Source organism: Lycium barbarum, chromosome 11 (genome assembly GCF_019175385.1).
Source record: "Lycium barbarum isolate Lr01 chromosome 11, ASM1917538v2, whole genome shotgun sequence".
In the NCBI taxonomy this organism is placed as follows: domain Eukaryota; kingdom Viridiplantae; phylum Streptophyta; class Magnoliopsida; order Solanales; family Solanaceae; genus Lycium; species Lycium barbarum.
In genome coordinates, this window is record NC_083347.1 from 53,803,852 (window position 1) to 53,819,554 (window position 15,703).

General features: G+C 35.3%; 1 long non-coding RNA gene across 14 annotated transcripts in view; it reads right to left on the reverse strand.

Annotated features, from left to right (window-relative positions):
* Window positions 1-14,867, reverse strand: part of LOC132620388 (uncharacterized) — a 33,727-nt gene extending 18,860 nt beyond the window's left edge. The window contains exons 1-5 of one of the 14 annotated variants that reach the window (XR_009574878.1): window positions 13,839-14,864; window positions 12,897-13,002; window positions 11,364-12,444; window positions 11,137-11,251; window positions 8,805-10,476 (exon numbers count right to left, since the gene is read on the reverse strand). This is a non-coding gene — a long non-coding RNA (uncharacterized LOC132620388). Of the gene's footprint in view, window positions 1-8,804; window positions 10,477-11,136; window positions 11,252-11,363 lie in introns of those variants that run through there. The other 13 variants (XR_009574876.1, XR_009574870.1, XR_009574880.1 and 10 more) reach the window with 13 other exon arrangements.
* Between the last annotated feature and the right edge of the window lie 836 nt (window positions 14,868-15,703).

The following is a 15,703-nucleotide window of genomic DNA, read 5'->3' on the forward strand; positions in this document are numbered from 1 at the left end:
AATGATAAATATCATGTATGAAGAGTTTCAGAAGGTTTCGAGGTCAAGCAAATTGAAGAAAATAAGTTCGACGAAAATTTGAGAAATGTTGGGCAGATTTTTAGTCAACTTTGGAGGAGTATATCTCCATGTATATTTGGAGTGTTAAGGCGTTTCAAAATCCTAAAATGAAGTTTGTAGAGTCTAGTTTCTAATGCAACAAACCGCTCGTCAATAGGACATCGGAGTATAGAATTATAGACGTTACAAACTGAGCTGTCGACGCAGAAACAGGGCGCTACAGTACTGCTACAGTACTGTAGCAACAATGACGCCGCCTCAGCTCTTATAAAAAGGGGCAAACCCTTATTTTTTTTTCATCCAAAATTCTCCAAAATATTCCAGAATTTTCAGCCATCAAAGGGCTCTTAAATCTCCCATAGAATTGAGGATTTTGAGCAAAAATTCAAGCTACGAGATACCAATCGAAGTCCGGGCAACGCGTAGTCGCGATTATAATTTCGTTTGGTGTTGGAGTTGGCTTGGGAACGAGTAAATGTTGAAGATTTTTCTACCTTCACAAAAATAAGGTATGAATTGTTGAATCTCTTTCTCTATCAATATGAATTAAGGAATAATTTCAAGAATAGAGGTTATGGTGTGTCGTGTTGATGTTGTTGATTTATGGATTGAGGGTTGAAGAGAAATTTGGATGAAAATACATATATTTATCTTGTAGGATGTTGAGGATGTTGTTATTGATGTGTTGGTATTAATTTCGGCTTCTTTACGGAAATAAAGCTATTAAACAGTCGTATCACAAGTTGTTTAGTTGAGAAATTTAGAAAACATCGTGTGGAATGTTTTAGGAGATATATTGGCATGGATAATGGTATTGATGATGTTGGTATTGTTGTTGTTGATTGGTTGTTGCTATTATGATTTCGGGCTAGGCATATAAACAGAGGAGATGCTGCCCGAATCTCGACAGAATTTAGAAGGATTTTAATTAAAGTTTTGAGACGAGCATGATGACGAGCCTAACAATGGTATGAATGATTGTATGTGTAGATTACGAGGCTACGAATGATCTTGAGTGAATTGCAAGACAGGAAGTAAGTTGGAAGTGGATAAATTACCTTCCAGGTATGTTAAGGCTCGTCCTTTTTTTGAAAGGCATGATCCCTAGGTTATAATTTCATAAATGTTTCCATATTTTCCTTGTTATCAAAAGTTAAAAAGTCTAAGATTCCAAGGCATGATTTCCTTCCTGATAATCCATAAGTGTTTTCCAAAATATTCGTATTTTCCAAACCAAAGTTTGTGATTACGTGAGCTCTTATGATAAAGATGATGGATATGTTTTCCATGACAACGATGATGTCAAAAATGAGAATATTATTATGATGACTATGATGAGAACGATCTTATGTTTAAAGGTTCCAAGTTTACGATTTCAATGACGATATGAGAATGTCGAGCTATTTATTGATTTCTCAATCTATTCATGGATGGTGACTTTATTTCTAAATCTTCCAAAGTATATGAATTGATGCCTTATGAGATTTATGATCTTATTCTATGTTTTCTCTTAATGCTATTCTTCATTGATAGTCTCACCTTATAGTAATTGCTCCTTCGAGATGAGACAAAGCGACGACGATTATTCCATAATACAATCGGAGACTACCAAACTTACATCACTTCGATATAGTTGTGGCTTTTGATTGGGCTCTTATGCATGCTTTATATATGTGTATGTATTTTCTCACACCGCGCCGCGCTATATTCGGCCGGTCAGGCACGTAGATGTGCACACCACTGCAGTGGGCATGTTATGATATTGCCTCGAATGCGGGAGGCCTGAACGCAGGCTAATGATGATAATACCGAGCCTTAATGATCGGGAATGATACTATTTATATATGACACGACGCCTTAATGGCTGGGCATGTTACTATGTATATGTATTGAAATGTTTTTTTAAAAGGCTAAGCATGCATGACATCCGCCTTACGAGACATCCAGATGTACAGGTTATCTCTCTTATTCCTTGTTACTTTTCATATCTATGTTATGTTGTTACTCATTCCTTACATACTCAGTACATTATTCGTACTGACGCCCCTTCTTGTGGGCGCTACGTTTCATGCCACGCAGGGGTATACAGATAAGTAGAAGATATTGCTAGAAGATGTTCCAACTGGATTGGCGAGCTCCATTTCTTTCCGGAGTGTTACCAAGTCAGAGTATCTATGTTATGGAATATTAATTTATGTTAGAGACTTTGCAGACAGAGTCATGTATACAGTATGCCAGTCTTGTACGCGACTATTTAAGCCGATGTATCATTATGCTTTACTTTACAGATTCATATGATTACAGATCTCATTTGACTCGAGAAAGACGAAAAGAATGTTTTCGAAAAGCTTCCATTATGCATTTCATTTCATGACTTAAGAGTCCTGTGAGAATTATGAGTATAACGAGAACCAGCGTGTTCGCTCGGCCCTAAGTAAGGGTCGGGTGCCCATCATGCCCTATCAGGGTTGGGGTGTGACACCAAGCACGTAGGAATGAGAGATAATGCCACCAAAATCTTCAATATGATCAATGAAATAGTAAAACAAAATCCAGAATCCTTGGTTCTAGAGACACCCAGCCATTCTTAACAATTTCACAATCCACAGAGCAAGTTAGGAAAGTCATTTTTTACCTCCTCTAAGGCTTAGCAGGATTTTAAAGATGGCAACATATATATAAGTGAAAGCCAAAACAGTAAAAAAAAAGCACATCAGTCTTGTTCTATCAGCCTTAACAACTATTTAGTCTAAAAGAGGAAATCAGAGGTTTAGGCTTCAAAGATTCACATAATTTTATAGCTAGCTTATCTTTTGGAAGTTTTTTTTTTTTTTTTTTTTTTTGTAAATTTGAAAAGATTTAGTCTTTAAAGGATAGGAGAAGAAAATCCAACATAGGTAAAACAAAGCAAACAGAGATTCAAATGCTTTAGGCTTAACATAGGTAAACTGTAGAGAAGGAAACAAACATATTTCAGGTTTTAAGAAGCCATTTTTGGTTCAAACCTAGTCTAAGGTAACCATATAAGATCATAACATAACACAGCCCCAGAACCTCACTGATGTGCACAAAACTAGTTATTCAAGTGAAAACATAGACTTAAATTTCATTTCTTTTTTAGAATCATTTAGTTTTTCTTTATAAAAAATGTTCACATCATTTAAGATGACATTTAGACTGGGTCTTAAATGCTAACAACACACATAGGAAACACAGTCCCACTCTCGAGTTTTTCTTTTTTAAAACAGTTTTAAGACAAGATTATTGGCAGCTATCATTAAGACAAAACAAATAACCTATACTCCATTTCAAGTCATTGTAATCAAAGTTAACAAACTCAAAAAAATAAAATGAACTAAAACAAACATAATAAAGTTAGGTCTTCAGAACCCACAAAATAATAATCAAACCAATGCAAAAATGGAAAAATGAAACCTCAGAACTTTTAACTAAACAGTGAAACAATGATCAAGGGCCCAAGCTAGCAACCTTCCTATAATCCTTGTTTTAACCTTACTACCTAATAACCATCATTTAGAAATCTTTTTAACTTCATTAACATTAACATTATATCAAGACAGCCTTAATGCTTAATGAAACAGTGGCCAAGAAATGTTTGTATCAATATAGTAGACTTAAAACATATCTAAAGACTACATTCTTTAATTAGAAAACTTAAAATAGCTTTAGAAATTAAACATAGGCAATGTAATTTATCAAATAAATCAAAGCAGAAATAATGATACTAGAATAGGATAATACCTTTCTATGGGGCAACCAAAAGATCAAAGGAGGGATTGGGATCCAAAGCCTTAACAACAACCAAGACCTTAAACCCTTTTTTCAATTTTCCAGCAAAAATCCCTTGTTTTTTAGTAGTGTAGGCTATATATTGAAATATATCAGTATTGTATATGGTATATTATAGTATATCCCGGGTGTATTTTTTTTATATATAGGCTAATATACTTTGTATTTCTTCTACGGTATCCGAAAATATCTCCCTCTCTCTATATTGGACAAACTTTCTATTTATAGGCAAATCACTTCAGCCAAGGGTAAAAAATGGTAGGGAAAATAATCACAGCAGAATTTCCCCCCAAAACTCCAGATTTTTGTCTCTACCCCCTCCAATTCGAACTTTCAGTAGATAAGACAACAAAAGTGACAACTAATTGTACCCTAAAATCCATGAAAAATATAATAAAAATCAGAAATACCACAATAGTACAAATACAACAAATTTTGTACCAATCTAACGGTACAATTGTACCAAATCGTACAATGAGGATAAAATCCCCAAATTCATACCTTAACCGTGAAATACCTAGGAAGTTTCCCCTAGATCCTCTATCTTAATGCATATGGTGCACAGGATGGCAAAGGGCTCAAGGCCCTGCCGATGGCGACTATAAACTCATAGAGAATCCGAGTAACAAACCTGGTATGACTCAAATTAGGTTTAAATACGAAATTCGAATAATAATAAACCTGAAAATCACGAGTAACCATGATTAGAAGTAAAACCCCACAAGAAATTGGCCAAGAAAGACCTTGAATCGCCATGAAAAAAAACACAGTTAAGGAAACCCTGAAAAGATCGCACATCACCTCATGAAAGAGACGAAGGAGTCGGGTGAACAATGAAATAAAATGTGGGAATGAACCCCCTCTTTTTTTAAACAGTAACCCCCCTTAATTTTTTAAAATAATAAATAAAACCCCCTCCCTAATTTAAATTAATTAGAAACTATATATTATAAATACGCGTATTACTAAGCAAAAATAGTCATTTAGGTTAATTAAAATTTTAAAATTCGCAAATTTAGAAAATTAGTTTCAAAATGAGCCTAATATTGATATAGTTCCGGATAATTTTTAGGAATGTAAAAAATGGGGTCAAAATGAGCCGTAATTCATCGGTCATCTTAATTAACAATTTTCCCGAGTAAGACGCGGTGGGATATGTATCTTCTTTTCAAATCACGTTTGGGAAAGTAAATAACTTGTAATTTCTTGTAATTGTTTATTTTTTATGAAAATAATCATTAAACATCAATTTTGCAATTTTCTCGGAATTTTAAAAATTTGATTTTTTAAGGGCATCCTTACTCCGTCTTGGACTCGGGAGATATGAAAATTTAAATATACGTTTTATGAGGTGAAAATTAGGTGTCAGCAATTACTGTTCGGAATAGGACGATGACTATCACCAAGATTGGTGCTTTTGTTCAGGGTAATGAGGACCGAATGAAGGAAGATGAAGCACTTCAGAAAGAGAAAGAAAGGGAATTTAACAAAAGAGCTAAGTCTGCAGGTAACTTCGGTCATGAGGGAGGTGGAGGTAGCAAATTCTTCAAGAACAGGTCATCTGGACCCGCTCCATCTGCAGCCAGTGCCCCAGCCCCAAAGTTCAGGAATGATCAGAAGGGACAAAATTTGAAGCCACTAAACTCCTATTCTCATGCTAGTGTAGGTCAGACTTATAATAACCCGATCTGCAGCAAGTGTGGTAAGAGGAACCAGGGGAGTGTCGCATGGGTATAGATATATGGTATGGGTATGGCTAGTTAGGCCATTTTCAGAGGGACTGTCCATCAGCGAGACAGGGTACCTGAGGTAATATGGCTCAGTCCATAAATTCAACAGCTCCTCAGAATTCACAAGCCCAGTCATGGCATGGTGCAGCTAAGTCTGGTAATGCAGGCGGAGGTCGAAACCACTTGTATGCTTTGGCAGGTCGTCAGGATACAGAGGCACGTGCAAATGTTATCACAGGTACATTAGCAGTTTTCACTTTTGACGTTTATGCCTTTATTGACCCAGGATCCACCTTATCTTATGTAACCCCATTTATTGCTATGAAATTTGGGATAGAACCTGAAAAGTTGCATGAACCCTTTGAGGTATCCACTCCAGTTGGAGAGTCAGTTATAACTAGATGTATTTATAGGGGTTGCCCAATTTTAGTCTATCACCGCAGGACCATAGCCGACTTAGCAGAGTTGGAGATGGTAGACTTTGATGTAATCATGGGTATGGATTGGTTGGCTTCAGGTTACGGCACAGTAGGTTTTAGAACCAAAAGAGTAGTATTTGAGTTTTTTAATGAACCAGTCATAGAATGGAAGGGCAATTCGGTAGTACCCATGGGTAGATTTATCTCCTATCTCAAAGCCAGAAAGATGATTTCCAAGGGGTATATTTATTATTTAGTCCGATTCAGGGATACAGATACCCAGAACCCAACTCTCCAGTCTGTACCAGTCGTTAATGAGTTTCGAGAAGTCTTTCCAGATTTCCTCCCGACAGGGAGACAATCTTTAGAATTGATCTACTTCTCGGCATTGAGCCGATATTTATTATGTCGTACAGAATGGCTCCAGTAGAGTTAAAAGAGTTAAAAGCCCAGTTGAAAGGTTTTCTTGACATAGGATTTATTAGGCCAAGTGTCTCACCTTGGGGCGCGCCAATTTTGTTTGTCCGAAAGAAAGATGGTTCCTTACACATATGTATTGACTACCGCCAGTTGAACAAAGTCACCATTAAGAACAAATATCCTCTCCCCAGAATAGATGATTTGTTTGATCAATATCAGGGTGCCCAGTATTATTCCAAGATTGACCTCAGATCAGGATACCATCAGCAAAAGGTTAAGGAAGTCGATATTTTGAGGACCGCTTTCAAAACCCGTTATGGTCATTTTGAATTTCTTGTCATGTCATTTGGGTTGACAAATGCACCAGCTGCTTTCATAGACCTCAGGAATAGGGTCTTCAAGCTGTATCTTAATTTATTTGTCATTGTGTTTATTGATGATATTTTGGTGTATTCTCGTAGTGAGACTGAACATACAGAACATCTCAGAATAATGTTGCAGACACTTTAGGATCATGAGCTTTATGCGAAATTTTTAAAGTGTGAATTTTGGCTTAAGTCAGGGCGTTTCTTAGCCACATGATTTCAGGGGAAGGTGTGAAAGTTGATTCTCAGAAAATAGATGCCGTAAAGAATTAGCCCAGACCCACCTCAGTATCCGTTATCAGAAGTTTCTTGGGTCTGGTAGGCTGTTATAGGCATTTTGTAGAGGCATTTTCCTCTATCTCAGCTCTATTGACTAGGTTGACACAGAAAAAGGTCAAGTTTCAGTGGTTAGATACGGGTGAGCAAAGTTTTGAAGAGTTGAAAAAGAGGTTGACTTCTGCTCTAGTTTTGATGCTACCTAAAGGAATCGAAAGATTCGTAGTTTATTGTGATGCTTCAGGAATTGGTGTCAGATATGTCTTAATGCATCATGGTAAGGTGGTAGCTTATGCATCCCTACATCTTAAGGCTCATAAAAGGAATTATTCAACTCATGACTTGGAATTGGCAGCTGTGGTTTTTGCACTTAATATATGGTGTCACTATTTGTATGAGGTGCATGTTGACATTTTCACCGATCACAAAAGCCTACAATATATTTTCAAGCAAAGACAGATGAATCTTAGATAGAGAATATGGCTCGATTTGCTCAAAGATTATGATGTAGATATCCTCTATCATCTAGGGATGGCGAATGTTGTAGCCGATGCTCTTAGTCGGCACTCCATAGGAAGTTTAGCTCACGTTGAAGCAGATAAGAGAATTATCACCAAAGAAGTTCACCGCTTAGCTAACCTAGGAGTTCGACTCTTAGACTTCGAAGATGGTGGAGTTGTTGTTTAGAACAGGACTTATTCCTCCCTAGTGGCTGAAGTAAAGGAGAAACAATTTAGTGATCCCTACTTATTGCGGATGAAATAGGGGATTCACAAGCATAAGACAATGGCTTTCAAACAAGGGGGAGATAATGGTACCTCAAGGTACCAAGGCAAATTATGCATCCCAGATGTTGATGAGCTTAGAGAGCGAATTATGTCATAAGCTTATAATTCCAGGTATTCTATTCATCCAGGTTCCATGAAGATGTACCATGACCTTAAGGAAATTTATTGGTGGAATGATATGAAAAAGAATGTAGTAGATTTTGTGGCCAAGTGTCCGAATTGTCAACAAGTGAAAGCTGAGCACCAGAGGACAGTTGGGTTGGCTCAAAATATTGATATTCCTATTTGAAAATGGGACATGATAAATCTAGACTTTATAATAAGTCTACCTTCTTCATCGCGAAGATATGACTCGATTTGGGTGATTGTGGACCCACTTACTAAGTCAGCGCACTTTTTGCCAGTCAAGACCACAGATTCAGCAGAACATTATGCCAAATTGTATATTCATGAAATTGTCAGATTGCCTGGGACCCCAGTGTCCATTATTTCAGATCGTGGTGCTCAACTCACAACAAACTTTTCACTACAAGAAAAATGTCCATTAACGAAGGGAAAACTGGTCCTTAAAAGTGTAATTCTGGTCCCAAAAGGGCAACAGCGACTAGAAAAATTTGGTCACCACCCGTCGCAATAGGCTCCGCCGCTAAAGGTCTATAGCGACGAGATTTAATAACTGGTCCTTAAAGGGTTTTGGCAACGTGAACATTTTTGGTCCTCAAAACACTTTTAGGGACTATTAATCCGGTCCCTAGGGCATAGATCAACTGGTCCCCAATATTTTAGTAGCCAGTTTTCACTGGTCCTAAAAAGCCTTTTAAGATTAAAAATTTGGTCCTTAAAGTGTCTTTACTGGTCATGTATCATTTGAAATTATACAATTATCAACAGAAATAATCATATATACATCATTTAAAATATCAAAAAAATTAATGCTTTCATAAACAAATATGCATTTAAAAATCTGAAATTGGTAACTGTTATAGAAAAAAAGGGTATTAACATCCCATTGTAGTGGTATAACCACAATGCACATGTCATGGTATTGTTTACACAACCTCTAAGCCAAATAAAATATATTCTCCTAAGAAAATGACAACCAATTTCTCAACTTGTATGAAGTCTTCAAAATTCCCATCTTGACTTGTCCTTGAAACTCTTCTAACCCCGGTAAAAATACAAAAAGTAAAATCTCTATAGTAAATTATAAAGATCAGATTGTATATAAAATATAACATATTGGAGAAGAAAATCTGGATACTGTATCTTTCTTCTCCTCCAAAGAATGCCATTTTCATATATAGTCCAATTACAGATTTCAAGATTACAGGGAAAAAGTAAAGTTATTAACCTTATCACCAAACTATTTTGAGAGCTAGATATCGAGCAAATTACACAATCTAACGAACCACTTAATCTTCATGTACATAAATAGAGCTGAAAACAAAGAGCATTACACAATCTAATGAAACCTCCAATTATTCATCATGTATGTCTCCACTCAAATAAAAATAATTGTTGTCTATAGCTAACATTATCTTTAACCTAAAAACTGCAATGGAGATGCACCTTAAGAAGCATTTATTTGAAAATATCAAAGTAATCATGAAGTCACAATAGAGCAAAAAGGAAAAACATATAAAGCAGTTGGTAAAAGAAACTAAAAATTAATATGGCCGGGGGCGGAGAAGATAGATGAAAAGAAACCGATAAGATGAGAGCTCTATGAGAAATTGAAAGGGATGGCAGTTCAACAGAGAAGCTGGAATAATAGGTCGTCCATACATTAAAACTAAAGTAAGATGATAAAGAAAAAAGAAGTTACCGTGGTCTCTAGTTTGTGTTGTTCATATGCAGCATATACTTCTTCAATATATTCCCCAAAACCTGCACTGCACCAGTATCTTCTTGTCAAACATGAGGGGAAAAAACCTAGGCTTACCGGGATGAAGAAGAAAAAAAAAGAGTTAAGTTTATCCAAAGGAGTTTAGATATTGTAAATATTGGTGCTTACTCGGATAAAGAAGAAAGAAAAAAGAGTTGAGTATTATCCCGACAAAGAGACAACTCATACTTCTTATACCTGATTGTATTAGAATTATGAAGGTTTATACTAGTACTAGGGGGCAATGGCCCATGCTGGCATATTGAATTTAGAAATTCCATTTTCTTTTTGGGAGGGGTGTAGAGCTGCTGTTAAATGATAGTATAGGATATCAATCAAGACTAACGAATTTGTATCCTCGTATTCACATCACTTATTTCATGATGAAGTGGTTCCTACTATAGATACACGTACGTCACCATTGGAGCACACTACAATACACAGCTTGGCAATAAGACAAATGATTTTCTGCTATGTAAAGATTGAAGCACCTCCTCTCTATGTGCAATGAAAAAATTGTATGTGAAGTGTGAAGCCAACTGTTTGCATCATTTATCAGGGAAATACTTTGAAAACTCCTTTGTACCCTTCCAAAACTTGAAGACATCCAGTTGACCCACTGAATATGACTGCAATGGCCTCTAGAGTTTAAACTCAAATTTCGATACGAAGCGCTTATCTCCAGCAGCAACAATGTCAGTTGCAAAATTCGTCATCATAATCCTACAAGTCAAATTCACATACAGAAAATGCCTATATATATATATATATATATATATATATAGAGAGAGAGAGAGAGAGAGAGGCATGGCCCGTGCTCAACATTTTACATATTAAACTGTTCAATGATTTGTGGTCATTTGATTGTGAACTAAACTGGTATAAATGATTTGCAGTCATTCGATGGTGAACGACGTGAATGGAAAATAAAAAAATTAAACAAACAGAATATTTGCACAGGGAAAATCATAGAGCTAAGATTGCATAAAGTTGTATGCTGATAGAACCAACTCACATTTATCATTTTCAAGTGACCATCCATAAATAAAGTAGTAAATTTTTTTATATCAATCCTCACGACACGTAAACAGACTGATATGTCCATGTGCCTTTAATCTGGTTTCAAAATTCTATATCAAGATATATCTCTTTGAGCAACACCAGAGAAAGCTATATAGCTATGCTGCTATAATTTGTAATCAGATTCACCCAAAATGTTGCATCTCAGTTTATCCAAAAAATGAAAATCAATGAAAAGCATCAGGATGGAAGGCAACAATATGTAAAGGCAATTAAATATGACTGATATTATTCTTGACACAAGGGTGAGAGAAACCAGAAATGAAATCAACATCTGAAAACGTGTAACAGGTAAAATTTTACCTATTTCAACTTCTAAAGCGCTATCATTTTATGTTGGCCGCTCAACTTTTAAGATTCATCTTTCCTTGCTTATGTCAAGGGATGAAGAAATAACATCTTCCATATTATTGCCAGCCTACAGAATGATAGGATCTTTCTTAGCCTAAAACTGTAAAGTTTACACGACAGGCACCCAAAACTTGAAATATAACTAAAATTTTAGAATGGAAAGGGGAAAAGAAACATACCATAGCACTACTGGGTACCTGCATCCATAAAAAATGCTCCAATGATCAATGAAGCAGTCACTATTGACATTAACAACAACGGACAATTGGATATAGTAAAAATGTTCATGAATAAAATGCATCAAAAATATATACCGTTAATTTAATTTTCTTTGTCCTGTTGTTCTTGGTTTGTTCAAATTCCGATCACTTTTTCTATTTATATTCCCACATCTAGTATCTTCTTGCAAGCACTTCGATTGGAAAAATTAATCTAAGTTAGGCTCTTGTTATTTGGGGTGGAATACAAATTTATATTTTCAACAACTACAGCTGCATTCTTTTAGAACCTAACAATATTTTGTATTTTGAAGTGGCCAACTACACAATATTCAGATTCTTCTTTTAAAAAGAGAATAACAAAGTAGAAGCACCAAAAGTACGTGTAATTCTCCATTAAATCCTAAAAGCAGTTGAATTTTAACGGGAATAATATAGCCTTCATCAGATCAGACAAAATAAAAACAGTAACTCCAACATACTGCATACAACTCCAAATAACAGATAAGAACGAAAGATATAGATATCCGATATATCCCATCCGATTACATAAAATCAAGATCTTTTTTGACAACTTATCATACATTCAGATATGCATTGGGGTTATCTTATCGATTTCAAATTTCATATTAGTGTGATAGACTTTGTAGTTAAAAAGGGGTTTACGTGATGTTTATGCTTATGTGTTTGTATTTTCAAGCTTCAAAGAGTGAAGCATTACTCATTTTCACTGATGAGTCATTCATCATCAGTTGAATGAATAAAATTAACAGGTGCCATTTTTTCTTGAAATTGTATCAATATTTGGTGCTCGATTGTATTCAGAATATCTGGAGTACAAAAAGGCATCATCAAGTGAAAGTAGACTATTTGTTCAAGTATTTTGACAACTCATATATTGAAAATTGAAATCAAAATAATGTGGAAGCGAATAGAAAAAAAATGTCAAAAGCAATTCTCTAATATAACTTACTAATATTGTCTAGTAGTAATTAAAAATATACCTCTTGAATTGGTGAATGATATTCAAGGTGTAAAACTCCTATGTTAAAAAAGGAAAAGAATAGAAACTTTGATTAGTTACTTTAGGCATAAAATTATCAAACACCTTAGCAATATCAATGTTAAGTAGTTTATTAGTGGAACATGCTCTTACACACAAAAGATTCATAAGACTGCATTTGAACAAACAATCAAACTCCTGTTCTGAATTAACAAAGAAACATGAAGAAAGACAAAAATAAATATATGTATCATCCATAAAAAGATACTAAATGATAGATACTAAATGATAGACTTAGTTGAAGAGGAAAGAAGAGAAAAGGCTCAAATCCATAGGGATACAGATGTCTAAATCTTTGTAATCGGTGAAGACATTCCAAAGGACTGGAAGGGTCTCCAAGTCACCGTTCAAAACCACATCTTTTTGGTCGTGTAAAAGGTCGATTCTGTTTGCAGGTACAGGTTAAATTCTGGATTCTCTAAAAATCATACCTTTGATTCTATTTTGCTTGGAGATTACTTGAGAGGGATCCATCTTTGGAGGCATTTTGGCATAGTTGTGAAGCAAAGCCAGTTTTTTTTGCACTTTTTAGTACACCTGTTTTACAATGGTATTGACATTTGTTTATATGGAGACAAGAAAGTACAAACTATATATATATATATATATATATATATATATATATATATATATATATATATATATATATTACATGAGCAAAAAAGGTTCTAACTATAGACTCTTAATTGAGGAAACAACCAATCTAGACGAAAACAAGTTATAAAACAAGTTATGTGGAAGAACTCCCAAATTCCAATCAAAACTAACAATGGTTAGGGTAGAGTAGAAACTCATAAATCACAAGAAAAATCCTAGAATGAGAAATAATATAGGAAAATTTTACCCGAAACGACATAAATAGAGAGACAAACTGGAACTGCCTCCACCATAGCCTTTGTAAAAATGAAAATTAAGGATGATGTAAAGCATTGTAGAGGAAGGTCGAACGGGAGAGGGAAAGTGAAACAATTGATGTGGTGACAGTTCATTTCTACTTTTCTAGGGTTGAAGAACATTTTTCTTAGATCTGCTGTGTAAAGACTGTAATGCCCTCAACTTAGTTTTGTATTGACATCAAACAGATATGTCCAAACCAGCATTTCTATAGTATAAAAATATGATACTATTGGAAGAACATTATAATGAGGAGAAGTTTCTATGAGTAGGAAATTACCCAGCTGCTGAACCTGTTAAACAGTCTAAAACATGTTTAAAGTGACCCCCAGAGGAGGATAAAAGTAGATGGATGCATAGTAACAGGGCTGATTTTACAGTGACTAGTTACTATGAAAAGTGCAGAAAGTATTAGTTTAGAGCCACGCACTAAGAAAAGGAAATTAAATAAAATTTAAGAAGATGAGTAGTAATTGTACCTTGAAGATGCTAAATCATATGTAATCTCATGGGCTGCTATAATAACGAAAATGATAGGCTGAAACTAATATCAAGTGTAATCTCGTGGGCTGCTATAAATCAGTGTTTTATTGACAAACACTACAATAACAGAAATGATAGGCTGCAATAATAGCAAGAAGGTCAGATTTAAGATAGAATCAACAATATGAAGAAACAAATTGCAACTGGACTTAAACATGAGCAGTACACTCTGTAGCAATAATTTGACAAGAAAAAATTGCATAATTAGTATCATCAATTGATGGGTATAAACAAGACCCCATACCAAAAAAAATAGACCCGACAATTCTCAACTCTCCCAAACCATATAAGCTAAATTGTTTTAGCACAAACTTGTCATTCTTGAATTTGTCACCACATAAGTAAGGATAGTCTCAGAATTTTATGATAAATGGAAGTGAAAACATTAACGATTGTTCATGTAGTGAAAGAAAGAGTTCATAAACATACCTACAAAACCAAGAGAGCTGCAAAAATACATATCCTAAATCAGAAGAAATAGGTAAAGCATTCATTTGTCGAAAAAATTAAGAGAAAATAGCTAAATAAGCACTGAAAATCACACACGGCGTCCAGCTGCAGCATATAGATCGTTCGTTAAACTCTCCTCCTCAACGCCGCCGTTAACCACCGTCGAAGACGATGATAGTTCAACATTTATTGATTGCACCTCCTCAATCTCCGATGCCATTTTTTTTATAATTGAAATGGAATTTCAGAATCAATATGGAGTTTGTATGAATTTGACTATGAAATTGGCATTCTAGGGTTTTTTCTAGTAAGGAGATGGAGAGGGTTGACCCAGTATTTTTGAGGAAACAACAAATCACCAATAGCAAGACCAAATTGCCAGGGATATGAACTATTAGGTTTTGGATTTCCCCAAAGTGATGAAGGAAATATTGGAGCGTGAGTTTTTATTTCTATAATAATAATAATAATAATTGTAGGTATCTTATTTTATTATTTTCTGATATTATAAGAGATAAAAATAAGAGGTGCCTTTTGTCTCTGCTAGAGTATGATTATTAGGGACCGGATATCCATATCTTTAGGGACTAGATGTAGGCTCTTCGTTAAATATTAGGGAATTAGAGACCAGGAAAAGTGCTCGTCCCTATACATTTACTTTTAAGGATAGGATTTATAACCCGTCGTTAATTGTTGGTCGCAGATAAGCTTTTTTCTTCCAAATTTGGAAATCCTTTCAGAAAGGATTGGGTACCAAGATAAACCTCAGCACAACTTTTCATCCTCAAACAGATGACCAGGCAGAGCAAACTATTCAGACTCTTGAGGATATGTTAAGAGCATGTGTCCTACATTTTAAAGGTAATTGGGATGATCATGTGTTCCATTTTTCCATGTATAGAAATATGTAGGAGAGTCGTCGTTGGTTGTTCCTACTGATACTATAACAATTACAAATGGCCTAACCTATGAGGAGATCCCTGTAGCTATTCTTGGTCGTCAGGTTCGCAAGTTGAGAACTAAAGAAGTAGCCTCAGTAAAGGTATGGAGGAGTCAGAAAGTTGAAGAGACTACATGGGAAGCCAAAGAGGACATGAAATCCAGATATCCTCATTTGTTTGAAGAGCCAGCAGAAAGCGTTGAAGGTAAATACCTTCAATATCTATGTCATGCCCCTTACGTATTCATGCCTCACGTTTCACGTTCACGCCCATGTATTCTCTACTCATGTCTTATGTCCCAGTGTTCATGTTTTCACGAAACCATGTCATGTCAGTTAAGTCTCCATGTTCCATGTCATGTTTCCTCATGTCCACGTACTCAAGCCATGTCCAGTCACGTTCTTAACCAT